Below are 13180 nucleotides of genomic sequence, written 5' to 3'. Positions count from 1 at the left end.
GAAGCCTTCCTTACTGTAACTGTAGGAATTAAGGTTTACCTTTCCTTTTGTTATGAAACTCACCTGGCCAAAGATCTTGAGCGTAAACCGATGCATAAAAGATACTACTACAGTGTTATAAAAATCTTGAACACGAACCAATCCGTTAGAGGATAAACAGCATTAGAACGTTACAAAACACAGAATGATAAAATACAGAACTCCTAAAATTAGAACATAAATAAAATGAACCTACACAGTTCTTATATGATCGCGAGATAAAACTCATTTTGACGAGGCTTTGAAGAGATCACAGTTGCCAGGTATTATGCAACAGTTCCAGTTATTTCTGGACTGAAATATGCTAGCAGTAGGAACAGCACCCAGGTTTGCTTTTCTTGTTTCGAACAAAAGCAGCATTTTTTAAAAAATAATAATCCTATTTTTCTCTCTTGTTGAAAGACTGGCTTACTCCTTCCCCTGCCTTAGCGGATTTATTTTGCCCAATGTCTCTGAGCCTTAAATTAGTTTTAGACATAACATCAAGATTTCAAGACTGGCTTTTCCCCGCGTCCTGATTCTGAAGGGAGAACTAACTCCTCGTGATTGGAAGGAAAGGTCTTCTGGGGACAGGAGGATTATGGGTAAAAACCATTCGGCGTTTCTCCTGCCTGCTGTTGGGCCTGTAAATCCACATTTTCAGCCCCGCTTCCCCCCCCCCGAGCCAATCAAACGAGCGAATCTTTTATTGTTGCTTAAAACAACAGGCGAGCAACCGAAGCAGACGGGCTCATCTTCCGCGATCAAAATTCAGCAGGCGTCTGCTTTGGGAGACAGAGAGACGGAAAGGCAGCTTCAGAGTCGAGACCCTAGTGGTACAGACCCATTACAAAACCTTACACCACGCCATACTTCCAGTTCCGGCTGTTGAATAAACATGCCCTCTTAGAGAAGGTTTTCTCATGATAACACAAATATAGAGATAACAGAAGTATTGAGATAACACAGCTAGAGTTGCCAGATCCCCCCTGGAGGGGGTGCAGGGCTAGGGTTGTCAGATCCAGGATGGGAAAGTCCTGGGGATATGGGGATGAAGGCCGGGGAGGACAGGTAACTCAGTGGGGAGGGCCATAGAGCCCACCCCCAAGGTGGCGGCTATAGAGTCCACCTCTTTCTTTCTCACAATACTAGAACCAGGGGGCATTCATTGAAAATGCTGGGGGGAAAAATTAGGACTAATAAAAGGGAACACTTCTTAATGCAACGTGTGATTGGTGTTTGGAATATGCTGCCATAGGAGGTGGGGATGGCCACTAACCTGCATAGCTTTAAAAGGGGCTTGGACAGATTTCATTCATTCATTCATTCATTCATTCATTCATTCATTCATTCATTCATTCATTCATTCATTCATTCATTCATTCATTCATTCATTCATTTGATTTGTAGACCGCCCCATCCCCAAGGGGCTCTGGGCGGTGCACAACAATGTCAATATATATATACAGTATATAACAAAGGATCACAATAGTGACCACATAAACAATTGTTACATTTACTAAAATCCATTAAAATCCATTAAAACAGCTGTCAATACAATAATAACAGGCGCCCCATAACCCAATTTATTAAAAAGCCTCCCCAAAAGGAGGGAACGGCTGGACTCCTCTCTAGGAGGGTAACGTAGATGTAAACAAAAATAGAATGGTAAAAATAAGTGAGTAAGGGGGGGGGGGCGCCCTACTCAGCGACTGGACATTCCAAAGGCCCGGCGGGACAACTCAGTCTTGCAGGCCCTGTGGAATTCACCAAGGTCCCGCAGGGCCCAGACAGCTGGAGGAAGAGTGTTCCACCAAGCCGGGGCCAGGGCCATAAAGGCCCTGGCCCAGGTGGAGGCCAGCCGCATCATTGAGGGGCCAGGAACCACCAGCAAATTGGCCTCTGCTGAACGCATTTATGGAGGAGAAGAGATTATAGAAGAGAAGAGATGGCTACCAATCTTGATCCTCCTTGATCTGAGATTGCAAAAGCCTTAACTGTCCAGGTGCTCGGGAGCAGCAGCAGCAGAAGGCCATTGCTTTCACCTCCTGCACGTGAGCTCCCAAAGGCACCTTGTGGGCCACTGCGAGTAGCAGAGTTCTGGACTAGATGGACTCTGGTCTGATTCAGCTGGCTCGTTCTTATGTTCTTAAAGCATCCATTTTTTTTACAGAGGAATGTATCTATGTAGTCTGGAGATGAGCTGTAATTCCAGGGGATCCCCAGGTGCCACCTGGAGGCTGGCATTCCTGCTGCCAAGTCAATCTGATTCTTAAGGCATAATTCCTGGCACTCAGGTAGTGGTCTTTTATCTTGCCTACTGCCTGGCCTTTTTAACCAGATGCTGCCTGTGAAGCAGATGCTCTACCACCGAGCCATGCCCAGAGGCAAACTAGGCGTGTCGATAAACCGCATGCATAAATATTGTGTACACAATGTTCGAAAAACCATACATAAGGCATGCCCTGTCTCAATGCAGCTGCAGAACCAACGGTGAACATCGATGGGTGGAAATGGTGGACCGAAGGACACAATGAGGAAATGAACTCGGGAACATTTAACTGTGCGCCAACCCCCCCTCCCGAATTGCCCTGTGTGTATCAGTGTTATCTCCTTAAACAAAAATCCCTCTTGTTGTCTTAACCCGGGAGCTGCCCTCTGATCCCTCCTTTCTCTATGTTTCCTTTGTTCTTTTCCCCTTTCCAAATAGCTTTTCATGGAATCACTTGTATCTACAGGTCTCTCCTGCAGAAACGATGCCTCCTGCTTTCATATCCATGATGCTGGATCAGCTGGCCATGTCTGATGGGGCAAGTACTCTTTCGATTTGCCTCTTCCCTCTTCCCTTCTACTCAAGGACGTAGGTAAGGGAGAGGTTCTCAGGTTCGAACCCCCCCCCCCCATTACACTGTTTTAACTGGGGACCCCAGATTATCCCTTTAAGGTGGATATAAAAGGAGAATCTGGGCTCCCTAGTTTAAACACCATTGAAAGTGATACTGTTTGGGGGTGGATTCCAGCATCACAGTGACTGCCTGGGGGGTGGTGGTGGTGGTGGTGATGCAAAACTCAGATTTTGCACTGGGCTCCATTTTCCCTAGCTATGCTTCTGCCCGGAGGGAGAGGGTGAAACCGTGATGAAACCGTGATGAAAAGGTGCCATTTCTTTTGAAACCTGGTTGTATCTGGATTTAATTTCTTAGTGGGGATTCGACCTGAATGCCAGGTGAGAGAATTTTCTGATGTGCCAAGGAAAACCAAATTGGCAGCACATAAAATTACCGTGCTTCAAAACTTTGCGCAGCCATGCTTCAAAACTTTGAGTCTCCTTGCCCTTCCCCCCTCACAACAAACACCCCCCTCACAACAAACACCCTGACAATCTCCTTCCCCCCTCACAACAAAAACCCTGTGAGGTGGGTGGGGCTGAGAGAGCTCTGAAGAACTGAAACTAGCCCAAGGTCACCCAGCTGGCGTGTGTGGGAGTGCACAGGCTAATCTGAATCCCCCAGATAAGCCTCTACAGCTCAAGTGGCAGAGCTGGGAATCAAACCCGGTTCCTCCAGATTAGAGTACATCTGCTCTTAACCACTACACTAGTGTGCAGCGTGGAAGCCTAATGCTCTGGTTCGTATGTGTTTCTGTTGCTCCACATAATAACTGCTCATCAAAGACTGGCCCAGCTCCTGTGCTTTGATTGTGTGTTCCTGCATGGCAGGGGGTTGGACTGGATGGCCCTTGTGGTCTCTTCCAACTCTACGATTCTATGATTCTACGTTCCGTCTGCTCGGAAAGGCCCATTTCCCGAGCCTATTGAGACATCAGGTCTCCTCTCCCCAGGCCCCCTATCCACCTCCAGTGCTGTTTACTAGCTTGTGAAATCTAATGAAATGTCACTGAGTTCATGAATCTTTCCGTCCAGGGCTCGTAAGTTACGACCTGAATTATGGGGCATTTTCAATCATCTCTGAAAGCTGATCTCGCCGGCCTCCCGCGTGGCTGTGCTTTGTGTTGCTCAAATAACGGGAAAGCTCCCCTAAACAGGCACCTGGGAATTTCCTCTCATTCCCATGAATCCCCAAGTGGAGTCAAGCTGGCAGAGTTACGACGGGTGATAATATTTCACGTTTTTATAGAGCCAGCAATGCATGGGGGAGAGAGAGAGAGAGAGAGAGAGAGAGAGAGAGAGAGAGAGAGAGAGAGAGAGAGAACACAGAAAATGTCAGGATATTGAAAATTGCAAGGTGGTCATATGCTGGTCTAGAATGACTGGAATGTAACAGTCAGCAGAATTGTAAAGGTCGGAGCCTCTCTGTCTGGGTCTGCAGTGATTGGCATGTAACAGTCAGCAGAATTGTAAAGGTCGGAGCCTCTCTGTCTGGGTCTGCAGTGATTGGCATGTAACAGTCAGCAGAAGTGAAAAGGTCACAGGCCAGGATGATTAGATCATCTAGCTAATGATTTGCTGGACAAAACTATATAAGAAGACTGCATACCCAATTCAGTACCTCTCCTTCACCTTCAGGTTCGGGCTCAGATTGTTGTCAGAGTAGAGAGTGGATAGTTATTGTGATTTTTGTTCCTTTGAGAAACAAGAGATAAAGTATTCCTGTTGGAACTAAATCTACTGTCTGAGTGTTTCTTTTTCTTATACTGCAAGCAGTTACCTCCTGTTCTAGCAAGGGTGAGTTGGCACCTAGTCCTTCCGCTGTGCACTAGGCCAACAGAAAAGATGCAGCCTGCTTCAAGAGTGTGTGTAATTGGCAATACAACTTCAGTCTCCAACTGGTGGGTCAAACTAGGGTTGCCAACTTCCAGGTAGGGGCTAGAGATCTGGGATGGCAATTGCTCTTCACGCTGCAGATGTCAGTTGTCCTGGAGGAAATGGAGGGTGGACTCTGCATGGCATTTGTCAGGTCTTGGTCTGAAGTCAGTAAACGGACTCATGATGCTCGATCAGAAGTCTTTATGGAGCACACCCAGCACCTGGCTTTTGCAAAGCCAATTCTGCTGGGCTGTTGAAAATCAGTTATGTTCATCCTTCCAGATTTCCTGCCATAAATCCCCTGCCCTGGTTCCCATGAGAAAGGCCCTTCCGCACATGTGGAATAATACACTTTCAGTCCACTCTCACAATTGTTTGAAAGGGGATCTTGCTATTCCGTCCAGTAAAATGCAGCTGCAAAGCGCATTGAAAGAGGGTTGAAAGCAGAGGTGGGATCCAGCAGGTTCTCACCAGTTCCCGAGAGTAGGTTACTAATTATTTGTGTGTGCCGAGAGGGGGTTACTAATTGGGTCCGCTTTTCCGTCTCCACGCCCTCGCCTCCCCGAGAGGCATCCTGCCTTTGAACATGAAGGTTCCATATAGCAATTGTGACTAATAATGTAACTCCCTGAACTGGGTTAATCCCTTTCAAGTACTGCAATTCATTGATTCTCAGCCTTTCGTACCTTTTATCTCCGCAGTCTCTATCAAAGAACCTGTGCGTTTCACCATTGCTGTGTTCAGATTTGTGAGTTGGGGCATTTTCTACAATGTGATGATGATTTAGAAATGACCTGGTGCAAAAAAATTTTTTGGGGTTGTGGTGGAGTGGCTGCCCAAAGGGGGGCATCCAACTCAGATTTTGCCCAGGGCTCAGGTTTGCCTAGGTCTGCCCCCTTTGCTGAGGGGGGGGGGGGGCTGGCGAGGGAACCTGTTACTAAAAGTTTTGGATCACACCACTGGTGAAAGTACATTATTCTGCATGTGCGGAAGGGGCCATTGTGCAGGATGTTGGGCCCCCCAAGGTCCATTCCTGCCTTATATTTCTATGTCAGGCCCTAAATTTGGCCCTAAATAACTTTTCTTGAGAAGTTGCCACATATGTGAAGGAGGTCAGTGCGTCTGGCAAACTCTACCTCCATCCCCCAAACCAGGAAAGAGAAGGGACTCTGACAGTGTGCCAGCAGGTGATCCCCAGCTAACCAATAACCATCGTGGATAAATCAGCACAGAACAGAGCTGCCAGGTCTGACGATATTCCCACTTCCTGGATAGCTCTGTCTAGCTGTCTGTTTCAAATCTTCCGCAGGGCACGCACAATGGCATCCTCTGGTTTTTATACGAGATGACTGATGGATCAGTACGTTCTTAGCTGTGGCTTCATGATCCCTCTCAGGCCGTTAATTATTCCATCCGACGTCCGCACGGCTCTCAAGTTGATTGTTCCACAATAAATGATAAATCTCTTCTCCTCCAAAGAGCTCATTAAGGCATGTTTTATTATGAGGAAATTTGCTGATTAATCAACCGTCCATTTCCTTTCGGGCGCATTGTTTCCCCAGGATATGTTGCTGCTCCTCTTTTGAAAATACTACCATTTCCCCCCAAATAAAAGAATGTCTTCAAGTCAAAGCTGGCTTTTCTGATTTACTCACCCCCGTGCAGAGATGTTGGTGGAAATGTTAAATCCCTGGGTTCTAAATAAAAGCAGACGAAGAACTCTTCCGATGTATCTCTGACACGGTTGGAAGGCACAGATCTGGACAATGAAAACAGCTAACAGCTTTACAATGTAAAAAACAAAATATCTGTGCTGCTATCCGCCATTCTTCTCCAGGTGATAAATCCTAGTCACTCCCCATATCAGGGCTCAAATAGAAGAGGAATATCAAGGTCTCCCCTTTTTGTCCCCAGATGCCAACTGTTGATTTGACCGAATGTGTTACCTGGTTCTTCTGTTTGTGTGTAAAGTGCTGTCAAGTCACAGCCAACTTATAGCAACCCCTGCTGGGGTTTTCAAGGCAAGGGATTTGCAGAGGTGGTTTGCCATCGCCTTCCTCTGCAAAGAGGTCTCCCTTCAAAGTACCTAGCTTCCGAAATCTGATGAGATCAGGGTTTCTTCTTCTTCTTCTTCTTCTTCTTCTTCTTCTTCTTCTTCTTCTTCTTCTTCTTCTTCTTCTTCTTCTTCTTCTTCTTCTTCTTCTTCTTATTATTATTATTATTATTATTATTATTATTATTAATTCGATTTGATAGACCACCCTACCCCCGAAGGGCTCAGGGCGGTGTACAACAGAACAACAACAAACATAGTAAAAACAAATCGAATAATCCCAGTTAAAAATAATACAAAACCTTAAAACTATAGCAGCAGTGTCCTTCAATAAATAGTTAATAATTAATAACAAGAGACGTCTGGCATCACACCCCAGTGATCAAATATTTTGCCACTCTAGATCGCCCTGTCCTTATTTTGGTTATTTATAATCCAGTTTTGTATCGTTTATAACCCTTTCTGTACAGATCCCCCCAAAATGTCTGTAAAATGCTGTCAGTCTCTCCCTTGACCACAATGTATGTTTGCGGTCACCCCTTCCACATGATTGCTGGCCGCCATTTTGTGATTTCTCCCCTTTTCACTTTTTTTGTTTGTTGCTTCTAAGCTTCACAGCACAGTGCTGCCGTTCTTTACACTTCTTTAACACATCCTTCAATGATTGGCACCTTCCATCCCCCATATAGAAACCTGCAGGAAAAACAGGAAAAACCTGCAGAAAAACAGGCGAGAGGCACAGTGAGAGTTGAGAAAATGGCGCCTACGAGGTAGTGCAGGGAAGACACAGAGGCTTGGGAAACGCCTCAAAGGGATCGCACAGGGACATGAAGCCATGTTGAAAACCGTCCAATGAAAGAATCGTTTTAAAAGGGGATACATATATATATATATATAAACCTTTAATGGCATAATTAAAACAGCAGCAATATACCAGAAAAATGGCGACCTCAGTGTAATGATACAATCTCCAGTACAGTTATAACCGTTTGCTGATGACAGAGCACAAAAAGTTAGCCAGCGCTTCCAATACACTTGCAGAACCACAATCCAACATCGTTACCACAATTGATAGATTAATATTATCAATGGGGGGTTTTAACCACGGGTTTAGATATTTATTCCTGGCTAAACTGTGTAACGGGCAGTGTAATATCACGTGTTGGATTGATTCTTCGTAAGCTGAACTGCAGGGACAAAATCTTTCATTAAAAGGCACTTTCTGTATTCTGCCCTGAGTGGTAGCTGAAGGGAGAATATTGCACCTGGCAAGGGTCAGGGCTCGTCGCAATTTGGGTTCTAAGACCAAATGGAATACTTGGCCATGGTATAGGGTTTTAATGGTATACCCAAGTGCAAGGGAGAGCAGCGTTTATTAGCCTGCTGCATCAGGTGACTATACTCGAGATCATACAATCTCTTTTTGATAGTCAGCTTTAGCTCATTGGCATTCATTAAAACCAATGCATCCAAGGATAGACCCATTTCATGGATTTTCGCCTCAACAAAGGACTAAAAGGGGATACGTTTAAAACATTTTGAGGCTGCAAATAAAACGTTTTGGGGTTAAAAACAATGCAGAACTCCTCGGAAGAAACATTTTATTTCCTGCTTCTCTGTGTGGAAAGTGCCAAGGTATTATATGATGGAAAGTGCCAAGGTGTTATATGATGCTGCCTTACACTGCATTGGACCATAGGGCTATCAAGGTCAGTATTGTCAGACTTCCGGTGTGGGATTGAAGCGACTGTAGCTTTCTGTGAAAGCAGAGAGACCCAGCTAAATATTTATCAGGTTTGAGAGGCCACTCAAGCCTGAATGTCATCTCTACATCAAGGAGATTGATTTGAGATTTTAACCTGGATAGCTTTAGAGGGGCTTGGACAGATTTATGGAGGAGATGTCGATCTATGGCTACCAATCTGGATCCTCCTTGATCTGAGATTGCAAATGCCTTAGCAGACCAGGTGCTCAGGAGCAGCAGCAGCAGCAGCAGCAGCAGGCCATTGCTTTCATATCCTGCATGTGAGCTCCCAAAGGCACCTGGTGGGTCACTGCAAGTAGCAAAGAGCTGGACTAGATGGACTCTGGTCTGATCCAGCAGACTCTTTCTTATGTTCTTTGAGATCAACCACATATTTCCTAAAGGTTTCCTAAAGGAGAAGGGAGTGTCGGACACTTTTTTCTGCCCTAGAACAGAACCTGGGAGTGAGACCACCATCTTGGCTAAACCCAGCTGTGGAACTGTGAAAGGAATCAAGCTGCTTCCAAGCAGATTTCTTCCACTATGATTCATCATATGTGGATTTATAAAAAAAGAAGTATTGCCTACTCAGACTGGCAGCAACCTGCCATGGTTGCAGGGAAAGGTCTTTGATATGCCCTATCTCCTGGTCCTTTTAACTGGAGACCCTGGGAATTGAACTTGGGTCCTTCTGCACGCCAGGCAGGTACTCTACCACTGAGCCACAGCTGCTCCCATTATTTCCCCAGGATGAAAGATCACAAGGATTTACGTGAGTCTCCAGAATTAACTCTTTTGTGTTGTTTTCTCCCATTGTCTTGACAAGAGCCTCATTTTTATTAGGTTTCAAAAGGTTGTGCAAAGGGATGAACTCCAGGCACCACACAGCTTTCGAAAGGGAAGTTTGGGCCAGCAGGGCTCGGGAGCAGAAATGAAGTGAGACGAACCCTCTTAGTTATGATGGCCAGAGTGAGGGCGATCTCATTCCGCTTATCAGCCAAACACACAAGGTCAGCTTGGCTAGAACAAAAGGCTTCCTGGGAGAGACTGGAATATTCTCTTGCACGGTCTCTCTTGACCCCTGCTTTTATAAAGAAGGGCGGGGGGGGGGGATCTCTTAAGTGCTTTAAAATGGGTAGCAGTAGCGTGTGCCTGAAGCAGGGGGAAATGGAGGATTTTGGGCCACTCCCCACTTACCTCTTCTAAGTGCAACGCCGCAGCGACCTCACGTAGAAAAGCCTCCACGGCTTTTGACCACGGAGACATTTGTTCCCCACTCATTTGCCATTCAGGAAATAACGCGGGGGAGCAAGAGGAGGAGTTCCGTGGCAATCGAGCGTTCTGATTGGCTGGCACGCGTGTGCGTCATGGACACGTGGAAGTGGCGGCTGACACAAGAAGTTGTTTTTGATAGGCTCGCCCGCAAAGCCATAAAGCTCGAGCAAAGGGAGCAATGTTGGCACATCGCGTTGTGCACACATCTCAATTTCCACGAGCGTGCATTGTAAAAGAGGATGTCGCCTCGTGTCTACATCATCACGTAGCTTCATGTCGCCCACTTTCTGACGGGGACACCCTCCCTAAACAAAATGGCGGTTCCTGTTTCCTGATTGGCCGGAAGCTGTGCGTCACAGCGAATCAGCTGCGCATAAACAGCCAAGGTTCCCCACCACCCCGTGGCACCCGGGGTTTTTTTGAAAATGTTGCTCTTTGCAGAGGACCTAATTTGCCGCACGGCAAGGAGGTGGGAGAGTGGCAAATTCCGGGCAGCTGCGCAGTGGGCGCTGGTGACGTGGGGAACGTCCAGGATCCTCATGTCTTTTAAAGAGGTGACCCCGTGGCTTATGGTGAGTGGGGAGTGGCCCTTTGGCTAACGTTGTACAGGGCAAAAAAGCTCCTCTTCTTGAAATCTCTTCTTTGTTGTTACATTGGAAGTGCAAAAGCTAGCTAGTTTTCTGTGTACTGGATGGAAAAGGAGCTAGATGTCATGCCGAAGATGCCATTCCTTAAACCATGGTCAATAGCTATTCTGACAGAGGGGTTGATGGGAATCGTAGTCCATGAACTTCTGGAGGGCTGATGACACCACTTGTGAATACCCTGGAAGATAAGGATATAATTCAAAGAGATTTGAGCACACTGGGAAAGTAGGCAGATGTGAGCAAGATGCAATTCAACGAGGACAAGTGCGAAGTTCTACCTCTGGATATCAAAAATGATAAGCATACATACTGGCTAGGGCAGTGGTGGCAAACCTATGGCATGGGTGCCAGAGTTGGCACTCAGAACCCTCTCTGTGGGCACACGCAAACAGAGTCGTCCCCCCACACATCTAGGGTGGCCTATGCCACTGGGCTTGATTATTAGCATTAAACCTAAGACCTAGTTTTGGGGAAGCAGTGTAGGTAATCTGTTAAGCACTGTTAAACCTCACTGATTTTCATGCAAAGAACTAAGGTGTGAGCCTTTACCTGGGAGTAAGCTCGGTTGCTGGCAATGGGGCTTGCTTCTGAGTAAACCCTCCTAGGGTCATGATTCCCCCTTTGGAAGAGTTACACGGTTGCTTCAAAGCAAAGCCACCGACTATCACCAAGCTTACTCCTGAGTAACGTACACCTCGGAGCCAACCGTTTTTTCTAAACTAAAACCTCAGTATTCAGGTTAAATTGCCGTGTTGGCACTTCGCGATAAATAAGTGGGTTTTGGGTTTCAGTTTGGGCACTCAGTCTTGAAAATGTTCGCCATCACTGGGCTAGGGGATTCACCTCTGGGTAAGGCTGTGTGTGAACAAAATCTAGGGGGTTGGGTGGACTGTAAGCTTATTATGAGCAGTCAGTGTGATGCAGCAGCAAAAAAGGCTAATGCAGTCTAGGGCTTTGTATTTACAGAGATATAAAATCCATATCAAAAGGTGTCATAATCCCACTGTACACTGCATTGGTCAGGCCACAACTCAAGTACTGCGTGCAATTCTGGAGGCTGGACTTCAAAAAGGATGTTTACAGAATAAGAGTGGGTGCAGAAAAGAGCAATATGAATGATCTTCAGACTAAGCCCTAGGACAGTGGTGGCGAACCTTTGGCACTCCAGATGTTATGGACTACAATTCCCATCAGCCCCTACCAGCATGGCCAATTGGCCATGCTTGCAGGGGCTGATGGGAATTGTAGTCCATAACATCTGGAGTGCCAAAGGTTCGCCACCACTGCCCTAGGAGGAAAGAACTTGGGAATTTTCAGTCTGGAGAAGAGAAGAGGGGGTGGGGCAGGATTGCTCTTTTTAAACATTTGAAGGGCAAGGAAAAGCTCATGTTGGCAGCAGAGGACAGGACCCACAATAATGGGTTTAATTTGTGGACAGAAAGGTACTGGCTGATTTTTTTTCCATTGTAAGAGTAATTCAGCAGTGGAATTGGCAGTCTAGGGGGGTGATGAGCTCTCCCTCACTGGCAGTCTTCAAGGAGTTGCCTGACAAACGCTAGTCAGGGATGCTCTGGGCCAGCCTGGTGCAGTGGTTAAGAGCAGGTGGATTCTAATCTGGTGAACTGGGTTTGATTCCCCACTCCTCCACCTGAGTGACAGAGGCTTATCTGGTGAACCAGATGTGTTTCTGCACTCCTGCATTCCTGCTGGGTGACCTTGGGCTAGTCACAGTTCTCTCAGAACTCTCTCTGCCCCATCTACTTCACCAGGTGTCTGTTGTGGGGAGAGGAAGGGAAAGGAGCTTGTAAGCCACCTTGCGTCTCCTTACAGGAGAGAAAGGTGGGGTATAAATCCAAACCACCACCACCACCACCATTACCACCACCACCACCACCACCACCACCACCACCACCACCACCTCCTCCTCCTCCTCCTCCTCCTCCTCCTCCTCCTCCTCCTCCTCCTCCTCCTCCTCCTCCTCCTCTGATCCTGCATTGAGTGGAAAGTAGGACTAGAAGGCCTGTATGGCTCCTTCTAACTCTATGATTCTAAAGCCAATTCAACTTTAACTCAACAATAAATAGCAGCAAAATTTAGACTTAAAGAAGGCAAGAGTTTTCACAGTTGTTTGACTCGTTTGGGCTGCTTAATTTGTTTTTACCATCTATATATATATATAAAAGGAACCATGAGTTTGTTACTCACTCCCTAATGCGGAAACGCCTGGACCAAATACTTCAACATTTTCCCACTACGTCCCTTCCTGTGCCGGGCATGTTTTTGCACCTTTGCCGGGCGCCCGGGACACACTGGAGGCCGGGAAATTGCACGTTTCCCCCAACCTGTGGTGGCCCAATGAGGGGCTGCCATACCGGGGTGGCGTGGCTTGCCCGCCTTTGCCGCAGCGTGTGTGTTCATGCCGCGCACAACCGCCTGCAGCCGGAAACAGGAAGAGGACAGAGGAGGGCTGCTACCGAGGCCGCAGGGAAAAGCTGGTATGCCTCTCCCCTTCCTCCTACCTTCCGTTTCTAACCCCCTCTCCACGGTAAGCCACAGCGAAGCATGGCTGGGCCCGCTAGTTTACGATATAAGTATGATGTGCCAAGGCTAATGTGTACCTATGTACATACATAGCTGTCTTATACTGACTAAGCCAAGGGGCTATCAAAGTCAGTATT

Source organism: Sphaerodactylus townsendi, linkage group LG02 (genome assembly GCF_021028975.2).
Source record: "Sphaerodactylus townsendi isolate TG3544 linkage group LG02, MPM_Stown_v2.3, whole genome shotgun sequence".
In the NCBI taxonomy this organism is placed as follows: domain Eukaryota; kingdom Metazoa; phylum Chordata; class Lepidosauria; order Squamata; family Sphaerodactylidae; genus Sphaerodactylus; species Sphaerodactylus townsendi.
The sequence above is the reverse complement of the archived record's forward strand: the minus strand, read 5'-3'. Positions refer to the sequence as shown.